Source organism: Delphinus delphis, chromosome 7 (genome assembly GCF_949987515.2).
Source record: "Delphinus delphis chromosome 7, mDelDel1.2, whole genome shotgun sequence".
Lineage (NCBI taxonomy): Eukaryota > Metazoa > Chordata > Mammalia > Artiodactyla > Delphinidae > Delphinus > Delphinus delphis.
Genome location: NC_082689.1, coordinates 42,712,050 through 42,729,989, shown reverse-complemented (window position 1 = coordinate 42,729,989; position 17,940 = coordinate 42,712,050). Strand labels below are relative to the sequence as shown.

Below are 17,940 nucleotides of genomic sequence, written 5' to 3'. Positions count from 1 at the left end.
TTTAAAGAGAAATATGAATGTTAGATGAGAAATTGGTAGAACTGGGTATGATTCTCTTTTCATTAACTAGTTTTATGACCTAGAAAAAGTTGCTTAGCCTCTTGGTGGCTCATTTTTCTCAGGTGTAATATGAAGCCCACCCCACGCTCACTCACTCATTCATTTACGAAACACTGATTACCCCTAACTGTTGGGAGATATTGTCATGAGAAGTGAAGTGATAGGAGACTTTGACTTTCTACTTACACATTTTTGTATGATTTGATTTAAAAAATATTATATTACTTTTATAATCAACAAAGATCATAAAGGTGTTATGGGCTGAATTTTGCCCCCCAAAATTGATATGCTAAAGTCCTAATCCCCAGTAACTCAAAATGTGACTGTTTTTGAAGATAGGGCCTTTAAAGAGACAAGTTAAAATGTGGTTGTTAGGGTCCTAATCCAGTCTGACTGGTACGAAGCAGGATATTAACCCAATCTGACCAGTGTCCTTATAAGAAGAGGAAATTTGGATGTATGGACACCAGGGATCCATGTGCACAGAGGAAAGACCAATGTGAGGACACAGTGAGAAGGCAGCCATCTGGCAGCCAAGGAGAAAGGCCTCAGAAGAAACAAATCCTGCTGACATTTTGATCTTGGGTTTATAGACTCTATAACTGTGAGAAAATAAATTTCTGCTGTTTAAACCACCCAGTCTGTAGTATTTTGTTAGGGTAGCCCTAGCAAATTAATACAGATGTTTTCATCTTGAAAAAGAACTAGTAGCTTCAATGAGCAGATGGTCCTTATTCTTGAGGTGATCATGTTCAAGTTGGAGGAGAGAGACAGTAACTTTTGATACAATGCAATGTGATAAATGCTGCAGTAGAACCATGTAAAGAATACTATGGGAGTCCAGAGGAGGGAGACCTTACTGGTGATGGAGAGGGAGATGATGGCGGGTCCAGTGGGGAGAGTTTAAGAAACTTATTCTGAGGGTGAGATGCCACCTTCAATGTTGAAGGAGGAGTAGGGACTCTACTCCTAACTACTGGCCTTTCTGCTGACCCTCTGTGCTTGGTCTCAGCAATATGATGCATTAGTCTCAGATAAGGATTTCAAGAATCAGTAAAATTTCAACAAACACACACACAGAAGTTGGGGAATGGGTATACTGATAGTAGTTTTGCCCATGTTCTATCTTACTTTTTTTTTTTTTTAAGACATTTAAAATGCTATGCATAGAAAATAAAAACAAAAAAAGAAAAAAAATGCTATGCATATCATTAAAGATATTTTAACATTATCTCATAATAAAGGACAATCTCCTACGTTGAATACATTTAGCTTTAAGTTTCTTCCATTGTCCTTGGTCTTTGCACTGCACGTGCATTAGTAGTAGTAGACCAGCATCTGACGGCAACTAGAGTTTCAAGACAACTTTTATTACTCAGGTTATGAAAACAATAATTTCTTTCTATGGCAGAAACTAGTTTTTCTCCAAAATCCATACTTCCCTTCTTCCATAGAAATAGAAGTTACACTAGGTACATGGCTACTCAGCTAAAGACTACAGCTTCATCCTCTTTTCACAGTTAGATGTGATTACGTGGCTAAGTTTTGGCTGATGGGATGTAAGTAGAAGTAATGGGTAAATTGAAGTTATATGTAATTTCTGGATCATCTCTACCTTAAAAGATAAGTGACTTGCCTTGAAGTTCCTCTCTTTTCCCTTTCCTCAGGCTGGAACACTGAATATCCCCACAACCTAACTTTGACCATGAAGCAATAAATGAAAGGAATATGGGTCCTTGAATGACTCTGTGGAGCAGAGACTCCCTGTGAAGCTGGACTGTTCACCTTACTGTAACATGAGAAAACATGTTATTTAAGCCTCTGCATATAGGTGTATACTTTTTGGTGTCTCTTTTGGGGGACAGCTTAGTCTTTACCCTAATAAGCAAGTCCTGCTTTCTCTTGCTTTTATAGTGATATTTGCCTTCCAACTTCCCCTTCAGAAGTCCCATGCTACTTCTGTGTATCCCATCCACATGGGATACAGAAACTACTAGATCACCAGAGACAGACATTTACATAATAGTTTCCTACTGAAGTGTGGAATTCCCCCAAAGGAGAAGGCCAGTTACCTTCTCACCACTTTTACCTAGTTTCTCGCACACATCTCCACCTTGTTCCTTTGATCTACTTAGACTGCAGTTAAGGGAACCTCTCCCTCGGTAGTTCAGCTGCTCAGCCAATGGACACAACCCATCTTCAGGACTTTCCATCCTGCCTCTATCACTTCCCTTTTTACCTTCTGAGCACTGTTTCTTTTACTTTCCAGAGAACCAGATAATACGCATTCCCTTTCAAATCATAGACACTTTCAACAAAGTCATTGAACTGGCACTCTATAAGGTATAAAATGATGAAATAGGGAAAGTATCTGACTTTCCAGTCTAGTTGGAAAAAATAGACAAATAAATAGGCAATTATAAATTAAAATACAAAGTTCTAAATTGGAATAAGTATAGTGTGTCATGGAAAGACTCAGAAGAGTCACCTAAACCAGTGTTTGTACAGGAGGGAGTGTGTTCAACAGCATAGAGTGAAATAAAGGCATGGAAAAGGTCAAGTAAATGTGTACATTGGCTGCATAAAACTCTACACTGTTAATTAGTAATAAGACATCATTCTAAAACTTCAAATAATTGAGAGTATATAAAATAAAAAGTGAAAGTTCTTCCTTCCACACACATTAATCTTAATCCCCATAGTGATTTGTTAATTTTTGGTTCATGTTCTTCCAGATGTATAGATATGAAAATAGATATATGAATATATACCCATGTAGGGTTTTATTTTTCAAAAAACCTAATCATAGTATACATGTTATGCAGCGTCCTTTTTTCCACATGGACTTATTTCCTTATCATGCATATATATTTACCTAACTTAAAAATAGTTTATAGACTTGCCTACGAAGGATACACTACCATTTAATAAATCTCTTCCTTTTTGACATTTAGGTTGTTTTCCATTTTTTTCCTTCTAATAGTAGTGTTTCAAGAAACATACTATCCATTGGACTTAGGGATAACTATTAAGAGAAAAGGATTACAATATCAAGATTCTATACATGCCCAAGATATGATATGTATATGAGAAAAAAAATTAGACATTTTTGGTACGTAAAGTACCAGAAAGTTACCTTCTGCTTTTCTTTCTGGGGAATTTACTTGAGGACTCACTCTAGTAAAATCAAAATCAAAGCAAAACTATATCTCAGGGGGATTTAAGATGTATAAAAACATGAATGAGTAGTTAATCCAGCAAAATTTAGAAGACCAGTATAGAAGATCACAGTGTGGGTCCTGAATGGGGAACTTGGATATTACAAAGAAATTTATATTTCCCAAACTAATGTTTAGGCTTCTTTCGATTCCATACAAACCCTGAGAGGGGCCTATTTTTGAATCATGACAAAATTTTCTGGAAAAATAAGTAAGCAAAAATGGTTAGAGAATGTTTATAAAAGGGGCTGGAGATTGGTACCTGCTTTATCAGAAGAATTATGCTGAAGAATTATAAATATACAATAGTTAAAGCATGTTAAGTACTGAGAATAGACAGATAAATCAGTGACCCAGAAGTGATAATGTGGGACTAGAACTTATAAAATATAAAAAGATAATAAGATAATATATTTTAAAGAAGTTACAAACCTAAGGGTAAGGAATTGTTTCTTTAATAATTAATGTAGGGAAAAAGGAACTTTTTGATGACTATTTTATTAAAACTTTGTATCACAGAATACATATGGATAGATTAAAGAGTTAAAAATTCAACCATAAAAAATTAGAGAAGCTATAGAAGTTCATATCATCCCTTTATGAGGAAGGACTCCCTCAAGCCAAAAAGCAATGAAAGAAACCATAGGAAAAGACAATAGATTTTACCATAAAAAAATATAAAATTTATAAAATTTCCATAGTTCAAAAAGTATATAGATAAAAGGAAAAGGCAAATCCCAAACTGGGAAATATTTGTACAACATATGTTGCAGAAACCAGGGTTACTGTCACTTGTCAAAACTCTAATTTTGGTTAAATCCAATTCTTAGTCTAGTCTGTGCTTAAACCTTCACAGATGAGTGTGCCTGAAGAAAAATACAAAACCACGTGTGCTGGTCTAACTGTAAATTATACTGCTAACTGCTTTCAAGGAAGACTTTAGTCCTGTTCTCTTTTAGTACATGTGTTTATTTATTTATTTATGGCTGCATTGGGTCTTCATTGCTGCACACGGGCTTTCTCTAGTTGCGATGAGCAGGGGCTACTCTTCGTTGCGGAGCGCGGGCTTCTCATTGCAGTGGCTTCTCTTGTTGCAGAAAATAGGCTCTAGGCGCGCGGGCTTCAGTAGTTGTGGGACGTGGGCTCAGTAGTTTTGGCGCACGGGCGGCATGTGGTATCTTCCTGGACCAGGGCTAGAACCCATGTCCCCTGCATTGGCAGGTGGATACTTAACCACTGCACCACCAGGGAAGTCCCTAGTCTTGTTCTAAGACTGTAAGATCAATACATTCCCCTAGCTCACTCACTCTCCCATGTTCCCTAACAACTATTTAGCACTATCTTCTCACTTTTCATCATCTCCTCCCCATCTTCACTCTAAATTGGTGATCTTGCTTACAGTGGCAATCAGAAGAGAATTTACACACACCACACCACCATACCCACTAGTATTTCCCCTCCTGTCACAGAAAAATCTAACATGCTCCCATTAACCCCTTCACAAGGGCACTTGCTCCCACCCCTCTCAACTATTCAAGGACACGAATTGTCTCCAGAAATTCCCATTTCTCCCTCTCTCTACTGAAACACTCCCTTCAGCCTCAGTCATGATATTATTTTTCACATCTTAAAAAAAAACTCTCTTCTGTCCCACTTTTCCCTCAAGTTTTTGCACCATTTCTCTCTGCTTTGCAACATACCTTCTAGAAGGAGCTATATACTTTTTTTTTTTTTTTTTTGGCTGTGTTGGGTCTTTGTTGCTGCATGCAGGCTTTCTCTAGTTGCAGCAAGCAAGGGCTACTCTTCGTTGCGGTGCGCAGGCTACTCTTCGTTGTGGTGCGCGGGCTTCTCATTGCGGTGGCTTCTCTTGTTGCAGAGTATGGGCTCTAGGCATGCAGGCTTCAGAAGCTGTGGTGCGCGGGCTCAGTAGTTGTGGCACATGGGCTTAGTTGCTCCACGGCATGTGGGATCTTCCCGGACCAGGGCTCGAACCCGTGTCCCCTGCACTGGCAGACGGATTCTTAACCGCTGCGCCACCAGGGAAGTCCAGGAGCTATATACACTTGCTTTAACATTTCCAATTCCTCAACTTCTGTTCTCTCTTGAACTCAACCCATTGAGATTTTTACCCCCACGAACTCTACTGCAACTGCTCTTGTCGACATCACTTATGACCTTCGTTTTTCCAAAAGCCAGTGATCAACTCTCAGTTTTATCTCATGTGATCTATCAGCAGCACTTGACACAACAATCACTCCTTCCCAGAAACATGTGATTCACTTGGCATCCAGAACACCACTCTGCTGACTCTCTTCTTCCTGCCTCCCTGTTTTTCATGTCTAAAATGGCCAGGCTGATCTTCCCACAACCGCCAAAACTGTTCCATCTGTAGTCTTCTCCATTTCAGTGAATGACAACTCTGTCTTTCCAGTTGCTCAGACCGTCAATTTGAAAGTCATATTTAATTCATCTCATTTTATCATACTCCACTTCCAACCAGACTGAACCCCGTTGGCTCTGTCTTCAAAATATATCCACATGCTGATCACATTTTACCATTGTCACTGCTGCCACCCTGGTGCAAGCCAGTGCACATCTCCGGGATTAATACATAACCTAACTGATTTTCCCACTTCCACACTTGCTCCTTTTGTTCTCCACCCAGCAGTCAGAGTGATACTGTTAAGTCCGATTAGCACATCAGGTCTTTGCTGAACACGTTCCAAAGCCCTCATGTACGATATGCCCCCTCCTTATCCGCATCTTCTACACTCTCTCTTAGCTCACTCCACTTCAGTCCCAGCAGCCTGCTTACTGTTCCTGGAAAAAGCCAGACAGCTTGAGCATTTTCAATGGCTCCCTTCCCTCCTTTGTAGCTTCAGTCAAATATCATCTTCCTCACCCACTCTTTTTAGCCATTCCTGCTAAATCCCTATGCCCTCCTTTGCTTCATTTTTCACCTTAGTACTCACCGCCTTCTAATGCCCTATATAATTTTACTGATTTATTATGTCTCTTGCCTGTTTACTGACATTAGAATGTAAGCTCTACAAAGTCAGGGATTTTTGTTTGCATTATTTTTTACTGATGCAGTCCCACTGCTGGCACATAGTAGTTGTTCAATAAAGATTTGTTGAATAAATTAATGAATTATGTTCAATGAACATACAAAGGGCAAATGGGAGTGTAAATCTCTTCAAAATTCCTAAAATATAACTGAACAATACTGTTGTCCCTTGGTATCTGCAGAAGATTGGTTCTAGGACCGCACATGGATACCAAAATTTGAGGATACTCGTCCCTTATATAAAATGGCAAATACTATGTCATTTCATATAACCTACGCACCCCCCCCATATATTTTAAATCATCTCTAGATTACTTATAATACCTAATACCATGTAAATGCTGTGTAAATAGTTGAAAATACAATGTAAATGCTATGTAAATAGTTGCCCTGCACAGTCAATTCAAGTTTTGCTTTTTGGAACTTTCTGGAATTAAAAAGAATATTTTTTTCCATCCAAGGTTGGTTGAATCCCTGGATGCAGAACCTGCAAATATGGAAGGCCAACTGTACATATCAGAAGTCTTACTTATATACTGAGTAATTTCACTTTTAGAAATTTATCTCAGTGTAGGATTTCCCAAGCTAGTATAAAGGAAATAGGTACTGTTCCAGAATATTAATGGGTATACGAAAAATAAAGAAAATATTCTGAACAACAACAACAAAAATCTCTTCTAACCTGCTCTGGTTCTCAGACTTGGTTGCACATTATAATTACCTGAGGGGTTTTAAAACATACTGCTGCCTGAATCCCACCTGCAGAGATTCTGATTTAATTAGTTTGGACTTGTTGTCCCTCCTGTCATGATATTAGCAGCCTATGATTAGTACTGAGAACCATTAATTCATTAGAGGCTGTAGATGGTAATCCTGTTCACATCTTTGGGCCTGTATTTTTTCACATACAAAATGAAGGCATTAGAGTACGTTATCTGTACGCACCCTTCCAACTGGGATACTCTATGTTCATACAGGAAAATCTCTTATTTAGGGCTTATAGGAAATATTTGCTGTCTCTTTCTAGTGATTTATTGGTGTGTGTGTGTATGTGTGTGTGTGTGTGTGTGTGTGTGTGTGTGTGTGTGTGAGTGTGTGAAAGAAGAGCACATGTATCAGCTTTATAATGCTTGAAATAAGAAAGGTATATATTTTTACTATAGAGAAACCGAGATAATCAAAATTTCATAGAGTCATCAAGCCCTCCACTCCAACAAGTGTCAGGCATGATGTTAGGGGAAACTGTCACATACTTATTGTAGGGCCAACTAGAGCAAGAAACAGGACGCTGAAACCAGGAGCGCTGTTTTTTTAAATTGTCATTTGTTTATTTATTTTTATATATGTCTTAGTCTGTCAGGGCTGCTGTAACAGAATACCATAAACTGGTGGCTTATAAACAATAGAAATTGAGAAATATAAATATCTCACAATTCTGGAGGCTGGGAAGTCCAAGATCTAGGCACTGGCAGATTTGGTATCTGGTGAGAGCCCACCTCCTGGTGCAAAGACATCTGTCATTTGCTGTGTCCTTACATGGTGAAAGGGGCAAGGGAGTTCCTTGGGGTCTATTTTATAAGGGCATTAACCCCATTTATGAGGACCCTGTGCCTTCTATTCCTAATCACCTCTCAAAGGCCCCAGCTCCAAATACTAAAACACTGGGGACTAGATTTTAACATACAAGTTCCGGGGGACAGAAACATTCAGTCTATAGCAACATAAGACACTGAGAAACATTAGCAAATATCAAGTAATTCTTTTTAAAGCATCTAGGTATATAGTGTGAAAAGGACTTTTGATCCTACAGAAGCCTTCTTATGCTCACTCTGTGCTCATAATTTCTAGTATTTTTTACAATATCCTTTTAAGTATAAGGTATATGATATATACTCCAGTTAGATAAATCTTCCACCAATAAAGAAATAATTTTCTTTTATTAGTTTTGAGTTTGGTCAGTTGCCAATAATATTTTGTTTTTTCAGCTGAATAAACAATAAATTCAGGCAGCTATTTACATGTGTGGCACACTTGAAAGAAACTTTTTAGAACACAGAAGCCAAAGTCATTCACTCTGTCATTAAAAAGATAATGTAGCTGAGTTGAATTAAGCCATTTAGGGATGCATTTCTTCCCAAGGGAAACTACAAAGCTTATTCCTCACAAGCTAACTTCATTGCCCCCACACAATTAGACACTGAAGATCAGATAAAATGGTACTGCACTTATCACTGTGAACTATAAACCTTCAAAAAAATCCAATTACCCATTTCGATAACCAAAGAAATGCACTTTTTAGAGGGGCCCTGAACCAAAATGGCAGAGTAGAAGGATGTGCTCTCACTCCCTCTTGTGAGAACACCAGAATCACAACTAACTGCTAGACAATCATTGAAAGGAAGACAATGGAACTCACCAAAAAAGATACCTCACATCCAAAGGCAAAGGAAAAGCCACAATGAGATGGTAGGAGGGACGCAATCACAGTAAAATCAAATCCCATAACTGCTGGGTGGGTGACTCACAAACTGGAGAACACTTATACCACAGAAGTCCACCCACTGGAGTGAAGGTTCTGAGACCTACTTCAGGCTTCCCAACCTGGGGGTCCAGCAATGGGAGGAGGAATTCCTAGAGAATCAGACTTTGAAGTCTACTGGAATTTGATTGCAGGAGTTCGACAGGACTGGGGGAAACAAAGACTCCACTCTTGGAGGGTACATGCAAAATAGTGTGTGCATCGGGACCCAGGGGAAGGAGCAGTGACCCCAGGGGAGACTGAACCAGACCTACGTGCTAGTGTTGGAGGGTTTCCTGCACAGGCCTGGGGGGGGGGGTGGCTGTGGCTCACAATAGGGACAAGGACACTGGCAGCATAAAATCTGGGAAGTCCTCCTTGGTGTTAGCCCTCCCAGAGTCCCTACCAAAGAGTCCAGGTAGTCTCCAGTGTTGGGTTGCCTCAGGCCAAACAACCAGCAGGGAGAGAACCCAGCCCCACCCATCAGCAGTCAAGTGGATTAAAGTTTTACTGAGCTCTGCCCACCAGAGCAACAGTCAGCTCTACCCACCACCAGTCCCTCCCATCAGGAAACTTGCACAAGCCTCCTAGATAACCTCATCCATCAGAAGGCAGACAGCAGAAGCAAGAAGAACTACAATCCTGCAGCCTGCGGAACAAAAGCCACATTCACAGAAAGACAGACAAGATGAAAAGGCAGAGGGCTATGTACCAGATGAAGGAACAAGATAAAACCTCAGAATAACAACTAAATGAAGTGGAGATAGGCAACCTTCCAGAAAAAGAATTCAGAATAATGATAGTGAAGATGATCCAGGACCTCAGAAAAAGAATGGGGACAAAGATCAATAAGATGCGAGAAATGTTCAACAAAGACCTAGAAGAATTAAAGAACAAACAAACAGAGAGGAACAATACAATAACTGAAATGAAAACTACACTAGAAGGAATCAATAGCAGAATAACTGAGGCAGAAGAACGGATAAGTGACCTGGAAGACAGAATGGTGGAATTCACTGCTGTGGAACAGAATAAAGAAAAAAGAATGAAAAGAAATGAAGACAGCCTGAGAGACCTCTGGGACAACATTAAATGTAACAACATTCACATTATAGGGGTCCCAGAAGGAGAAGAGAGAGAGAAGGGACCAGAGAAAATATTTGAAGAGATTATAGGCGAAAACTTCCCTAATATGGGAAAGAAAATAGACACCCAACTCCAGGAAGCACAGAGAGTCCCATACAGTATAAACCCAAGGAGAAACATGCTGAGACACATAGTAATCAAAGTGGTAAAAATTAAAGCCAAAGAAAAATTATTGAAAGCAGCAAGGGAAAAACAACAAATAACATAAAAAGGAACTCCCAAAAGGTTAACAGCTGATTTCTCAGCAGAAACTCTACAAGCCAGAAGGGAGTAGCATGATATACTTAAAGTGATGAAAGGGAAGATCCTACAACCAGGATTACTCTACCCGGCAAGGATCTCATTCAGATTCAATGGAGAAATCAAAAGCTTAACAGACAAGCAAAAGCTAGGAGAATTCAAACCAGCACCAAACCAGCTCTAAAACAAATGCAAAAGGAACTTCTCTAAGTGGGAAACACAAAAGAAGAAAAGGAACTACAAAAACAAACCCAAAACAATTAAGAAAATGGTCATAGGAACATACATATCGATAATTACCTTAAACGTGAATGGATTAAATGCTCCAACCAAAAGACACAGGCTTGCTGAATGGACACAAAAACAAGACCCATATATATGTTGTCTACGAAAGACCCACTTCAGACCTAGGGACACATACAGACTGAAAGTGAGGGGATGGAAAAAGATATTCCATGCAAATGGAAATCAAAAGAAAGCTGCAGTAGCAATACTCATTTCAGATAAAATAGACTTTAAAATAAAGAATGTTACAAGAGACAAGGAAGGACACTACAGAATGATCAGGGGATCAATCCAAGAAGAAGATATAACAATTATAAATATATATGCTCCCAACATAGGAGCACATCAATACATAAGGCAACTGCTAACAGCTATAAAAGAGGAAATCGACAGTAACACAATAATAGTGGGGGCTTTACCACCTCACTTTACACCAATGGACAGATCATCCAAAATGAAAATAAATAAGGAAACATAGGTTTTAAATGACACAATACACCAGATAGATTTAATTGATATTTATAGGACATTCCATCCCAAAACAGCAGATTACACTTTCTTCTCAAGTGTGCACAGAACATTCTCCAGGATAGATCACATCTTGGGTCACAAATCAAGCCTCGGTAAATTTAAGAAAATTGAAATCATATCAAGCATCTTTTCTGACCACAAGGATATGAGATTAGAAATGAATTACAGGGAAAAAAATGTAAAAAACACAAACACATGGAGGCTAGACAATACATTACTAAATAACCAAGATATCACTGAAGAAATCAAAGAGGAAACAAAAAAATACCTAGAGACAAATGACAATGAAAACACAATGATCCAAAACCTATGGGATGCAGCAAAAGCAGTTCTAAGAGGAAAGTTTATAGCTATACAAGCCTATCTCAAGAAACAAGAAAAATCTCAAATAAACAATCTAACCTTACACCTAAAGGAACTAGAGAAAGAAGAACAAACAAAACCCAAAGTTAGCAGAGGGAAAGAAATCATAAAGATCAGAGCAGAAATAAATGAAATAGAAACAAACAAAACAACAGCAAAGATCAATAAAACTAAAAGCTGGTTCTTTGAGAAGATAAACAAAATTAATAAACCATTAGCCAGACTCATCAAGAAAAAGAAGGAGAGGACTCAAATCAATAAAATTAGAAATGAAAAAGGAGAAGTTACAACAAGCACCGCAGAAATACAAAGCATCCTAAGAGACTATTACAAGCAACTCTGTGCCAATTAAATGGACAACCTGGAAGAAATGGACAAATTCTTAGAACGCTATGACCTTCCAAGACTGAACCAGGAAGAAACAGAAAATATGAACAGATGAATCACAAGTAATGAAATTGAAACTGTGATTAAAAATCTTCCAACAAACAAAAGTCCAGGACTAGATGGCTTCACAGGTGAATTCCATCAGTCATTTAGAGAAGAGCTAACACCCATCCTTCTCAAACTCTTCAAAAAATTGCAGAGGAAGCAACACTCCCAAACTCATTCTATGAGGTCACCTGGTATCACCCTGGTATCACACCTGGTATCACCCTGATACCAAAACCAGACAAAGATACCTGGTATCACCTGGTATCACACCTGGTATCACCCTGATACCAAAACCAGACAAAGATACTCCAAAAAAAGAAAATTACAGACCAATATCACTGATGAATATACATGCAAAAATCCTCAACAAAATACTATCAAACAGAATCCCACAACACATTAAAAGGATCCTATACCATGATCAAGTGGGATTTATCCCAGGGATGCAAGGAATTCTTCAATATACGTAAATAAATCAATGTGATAAACCGTATTAACAAACTGAAAAATAAAAACCATATGATCATCTCAATAGACGCAGAAAAAGCTGTTGACAAAATTCAACACCGATTTATGATAAAATCTCTCCAGAAAGTGGGCATAGAGGGAAACTACCTCAACATAATAAAGGCCATATACGACAAACCTACAGCAAACATCATTCTCAATGTTGAAAAACTGAAAGCATTTCCTCTAAGGTCAGGAACAAGACAAGGATGTCCACGCTCGCCACTATTATTCAACATAGTTTTGGAAGTCCTAGCCACAGCAATCAGAGAAGAAAAAGAAATAAAAGGAATACAAATTGGAAAAGAAGAAGTAAAACTGTCACTGTTTGCAGATGACATGATACTATACATAGAGAATCCTAAAGATGCCACCAGAAATCTACTAGAGCTAATCAATGAATTTGGTAAAGTTGCAGGATACAAAATTAATGCACAGAAATCTCTTGCATGCCTATACACTAATGATGAAAAATCTGAAAGAGAAATTATAGAAACACTTCCACTTACCATTGCAACAAAAAGAATAAAATACCTAAGAATAAACCTACCTAGGGATACAAAAGACCTGTATGCAGAAAACTATAAGACACTGATGAAAGAAATTAAAGATGATACCAACAGATGGAGAGATATACCATGTTCTTGGATTGGAAGAATCAATATTGTGAAAATGACTATACTACCAAAAGCAATCTACAGATTCAGTGAAATCCCTATCGAATTACCAATGGCATTTTTTATGGAACTAGAACAAAAAATCTTAAAATTTGTATGGAGACACAAAAGACCCCGAATAGGTAAAGCAATCTTGAGGGCAAAAAACAGAGCTGGAGGAATCAGACTCCCTGCCTTCAGACTATACTACAAAGCTATAGTAATCAAGACAATATGGTACTGGCACAAAAACAGAAACAAAAAGCAATGGAACAAGATAGAAAGCCCAGAGATAAACCCACACACCTAGCTGACCTATGGTCAACTAATCTATGACAAAGGAGGCAAGTATATACAATGGAGAAAAGACAGTCTTTTCAGTAAGTGGTGCTGGGAAAACTGGACAGCTACATGTAAAAGAATGAAATTAGAACACACCCTGACACCATACACAAAAATAAACTCAAAATGGATTAGAGACCTAAATGTAAGACCAGACACTATAAAACTCTTAGAGGGAAACATTGGAAGAACACGCCTGAACATAAATCACAGCAAGATCTTTTTTGATCCACCTCCTAGAGTAATGGAAATAAAAACAAAAATAAACAAATGGGATTTAATGAAACCTCAAAGCTTTTGCTCAGCAAAGGAGACCATAAACACGATGAAAAGACAACCCTCAGAATGGGAGAAAAATATTTGCAAATGAATCAATGGACAAAGGATTAATCTCCAAAATATATAAAGAGCTCATGCAGCTCCATATTAAAAAAACAAACAACCCAATCCAAAAATGGGAAGAAGATCTAAATAGACATTTCTCCAAAGAAGACATACAGATGGCCAAGAAGCACATGAAACGCTGCTCAACATGACTAATTACTAGAGAAATGCAAATCAAAACTACAATGAGGTATCACCTCACACCAGTTAGAATGGGCATCATCAGAAAATCTACAAACAACAAATGCTCGAGAGGGTGTAGAAAAGGGAAACCTCTTGCACTGTTGGTGGTAATGTAAATTGATACAGCCACTAAGGAGAACAGTATGGAGGTTCCTTAAAAAACTAAAAATAGAATTACCCTATGATCCAGCAATCCCACTACTGGGCATATATCCAGAGAAAACCACAATTCAAAAAGACACATGCACCCCAATGTTCACTGCAGCACTATTTACAATAGCCAGGTCATGGAAGCAACCTAAGTGCCCATCGACAGATGGATGGATAAAGAAGAAGTGGTACATATATACAATAGAATATTACTCAGTCGTAAAAAGGAACAAAATTGGGTCATTTGTTGAGACATGGATGGATCTAGAGACTGTCATACAGAGTGAAGTAAGTCAGAAAGCGAAAAAGAATATCGTATATTAACGCATATATGTGGAACGTAGAAAAATGGTACAGATGAACCAGTTTTCAGGGCAGAAATTGAGACACAGATGTGGAGAACAAATGTATGGACACCAAGGGTGGAAAGCGGCGGGGGGATGGGGGTGGTTGTGTGATGAATTGGGTAATTGGGATTGACATGTATACACTGATCTGTATAAAATGGATAACTAATAAGAACCTGCTGTATAAAAAAATAAATACAATTCAAAAATTAATAAAAAAAGAAATGCACTTTTTAGGGAAAATAACCTGTTTTGGAAAAAAGGTCATTGTATGTAACAGACAGTTGGTTTTAAATTCCAGCTTCATAAGTTAGTATATAAAATGAGAAAACCCACTTCACATGAATTATTAAGTAATATATAAATAAGTATACAGTGCTTTTAAGGTAAAATGCCTGGTACATAGCAAATCCTCAAGGCATGTCAGCATTTAACATTCTAGGGATGATTTGTGTTTAAATATTACTAAACATTACTTATGAGGCTTTTGATTAAATGTTTTAAAGAAGATTAAGACCTTTTTATTTTTGACGTTGCCAATTATGCTACAAAGTGGATTATCTCTGTAATGTGAGAACACTGTAGTTCTTGTTAATTTTTTTTATTGTTAGTTTCACTGCACAATATGTCTAGTATCAAATAGTATTTGGCCAGGTATTTTATTGATGTTGTAATAGTTTAAAATAGACGAATAGTACAAAGAAAGTGAAAATGACCACTGGGGTCCCAGAAACCAGAACCTGGTAGTGAGCACGGGTAGTGGGTGGTGGGCAAACTTATGCACAAGATTCTAATGGATGCCCTTCGGTATTTTACTGGATCTGACCAAGCAATATCTTCTTTACACGGAGTAGTGGTGTTGAGCTTCTGGGCATAAACCTCTCATCATCTCAGAATAAGTCTATGTTTGGGCTATGAAAATGTGGAAAGCCCACAAACAGTCTTAGAAGCAAGACCACGAAGTAATCCTGCAAAGACAGTAAGAAGCAGCAATATAGTCATTACGCTCTAACTGGCTGGGCATTGATGGATCCTTGTTTATTTCACTGAATGGTAATATTAGGAAAGATTATTTGGGTGGCAATAGTTGCTCTTCTAGACATCTCCTTTCTTTCTTTTTTTTTTTTTTTAATTAACCACCACCCTTGAGGAGTGATCAGGGATAGTTTAAACCAACTGACCTGGGTTGAAGAGTTCCTAAACTGCCCACACCATCTTGTTTCTCAAGACTGCCTTTAGTTTTGGTGAATGAGAAAGCACTTGTTGCCATTTCCTTTCTGAGAACTGCTGAGTTAGGAGGAAAGGAAGTGAGAGATGTTCGACTGAATTCTGTCCTGTGGGGGAAGTGCAGCCTGGGCTGGGCTGTGCCTCTGAGCACAAGCTTCTACTTTTGTGGGGCTGGCTTCCCAAGTGTCTGGTTCCTCTTTCTAAAGGTCTGTAAATTGGTTTGAGCAGTCCTACCTAATCCCCTTTCTGGGAACAAATGACCCAGGGTTCAGGGAGTGGCTAACTTTCTTTGCCTAAACTCTGGGCCAGACTGGGAGTCTATGGGAGCCCTGACGTTGGATGTGGTTCTGCCATTAACTCACATGTTTCATCATTGTTTTACTGGATATTGAAATCATGCTTATAATATCATGTTACACCATTTTCCAGCATTACGTCAGTGTCTTTGGCACACTGGACCTTATTTGTCCATGAATTGAAAGCTTCTGCTTCCTTAAGAATGTATTGACTCCCCTGTTAATGTTGTGATTATCGTTGAAACTCATTTCTTGTGCTGTAATATATCTATGCTGTTTGTTTGCAGGTGTTTGGGAAGTGGTGTGGTTGAGCTAAAAATATTCAGAAAGATTCAAAGAAAAAGTCTTCTGCCACACAAATTCTCTGATACTCTTCTCAACGTATCTGTTACCATCTCAAATAGTTAATTACATGATTCTCTAAAGCCCTATAGATATATGTTGCTGCTAATACTTTATTTAGTCTGTTTTTGACTCATAATTCCACTACTGCAATTTAAGTCTAAAAATTACCTTTAGGCCGGAAGGCTCTGGGGTCAAGATTGCCTAGATTCAAAACTCAGTTTGGCCTTCTCCGGCTATGTGGTCTCAGGTGAATTTCATCATCTGTAAAATGGGTATAAAAATTAGCAATCACCAAGTAGAATGTAGAAAAGATTAAGTAATCACAGCTTAAGCTACTATTGTCTCCTTTTCTTTAGTCATAGAAAATAGGCAAGGAGAAAATATTTATTGAGTATCTTCTATTTGCTAGGCACTATTATGAGCCCATGCAATCCTCTGTGAGGTAGACATCCTTTTATTTTCAGATGATTAAATTATGACTAGAAAGCTTAATCAACTGTCCTAAAGGTCACACAGCTAGTAAATCGTTCACACCTAGGTTTGCTTCTAAAGCATATGTCTTTTTCACTACACAACATAAAGAAAACTTTATTCATCTTTTCCCTCCCCAGGTTATAATGTTTCAGGGTCTCCCACTGTTGTCACACAATTATTTTGTATGTACGAAAACAACTGCATGACTTGATAGCTCATGAAATGACGTGGAGGAAACTTAAATACGTATTACTAAGTGAAAGAAGTCAATATGAAAAGGCTACATACTGTTATGATTTCAACTATATGACATACTGGAAAATGAAGACAGTAAAAATATCAGTAGTTGCCGGGGTTAGGGGAGACGGAAGGATGAGTAGGTGGCACACATAAGATTTTCAGGGCAGTGAAACTACTCTGTATGATACTTTATTGGTGAATACATGTTATTATACATTTGTCCAAAACCATAAAATGTACAACACCAAGAACCAACCCTAAGGTAAATTATATGGACTTTGGGTGATGATGTGTTAATGTAAGTTCATCAGCTACAACAAAGGTACCACTCTGGGGGGAATATTGATAATGGGGAGAGGTTATACCTGTGACGGGGTAGAAAGTATAAGGGAAATCTCCGTACCTTCCTCTCTAACATAAAACTACTCTAAAAAATAGTCTATTAAAAAACAAACAAGCATAAAGAAAAGCAACATGGGTAAGAGATGTAATCTAGAGAAGGGTAAGGAAAAATAATACATTTGCAAAGGAATTTAACTACTTGTCTATCTGCCTAGCATTATAGAGTGAAAAGCACCAAGACTAGGTTGGACAACTTGTGTTGACGCCCTGCTTGCTCACAAAGTTCCTGGGTGACCTTCAGCAAACTACCTCACCTTTCTGGATCTCAATTTTAAATATGCTTAAAATGAGGCGGTTGAGTTGATCTCTAACTTCCTTTCTGGCCCTAAAATTCCTGCCTTACAGCTAAGGACCCATCCCTACCTTTTTTTTTCTTTCAACCCAGACCAGCCACCCTAGCCTGAACCTTGTTCTTACTCTACTGCATACTTTTTGGCGTACCCACTGGGTCCTAAAAGACAGGAACCGTTCGCAGTGACTGCGACACTAAAGGGCAGGGGGGCGGGAGGACTGAACTCTGAGGG

At 38.3% G+C, this 17,940-nt stretch overlaps 1 long non-coding RNA gene across 2 annotated transcripts in view; it reads right to left on the bottom strand.

Moving 5' to 3' along the window:
• The window catches only part of LOC132428479 (uncharacterized), a 41,422-nt gene that overhangs the window by 22,281 nt on the left and 1,201 nt on the right, over positions 1-17,940 (bottom strand). Inside the window, exons 2-3 of one of the 2 annotated variants that reach the window (XR_009520130.1) lie at positions 16,469-16,561; positions 15,095-15,400 (exon numbers count right to left, since the gene is read on the bottom strand). This is a non-coding gene — a long non-coding RNA (uncharacterized lncRNA). Of the gene's footprint in view, positions 1-15,094; positions 15,401-16,468; positions 16,562-17,940 lie in introns of those variants that run through there. The other variant, XR_009520129.1, reaches the window with a different exon arrangement.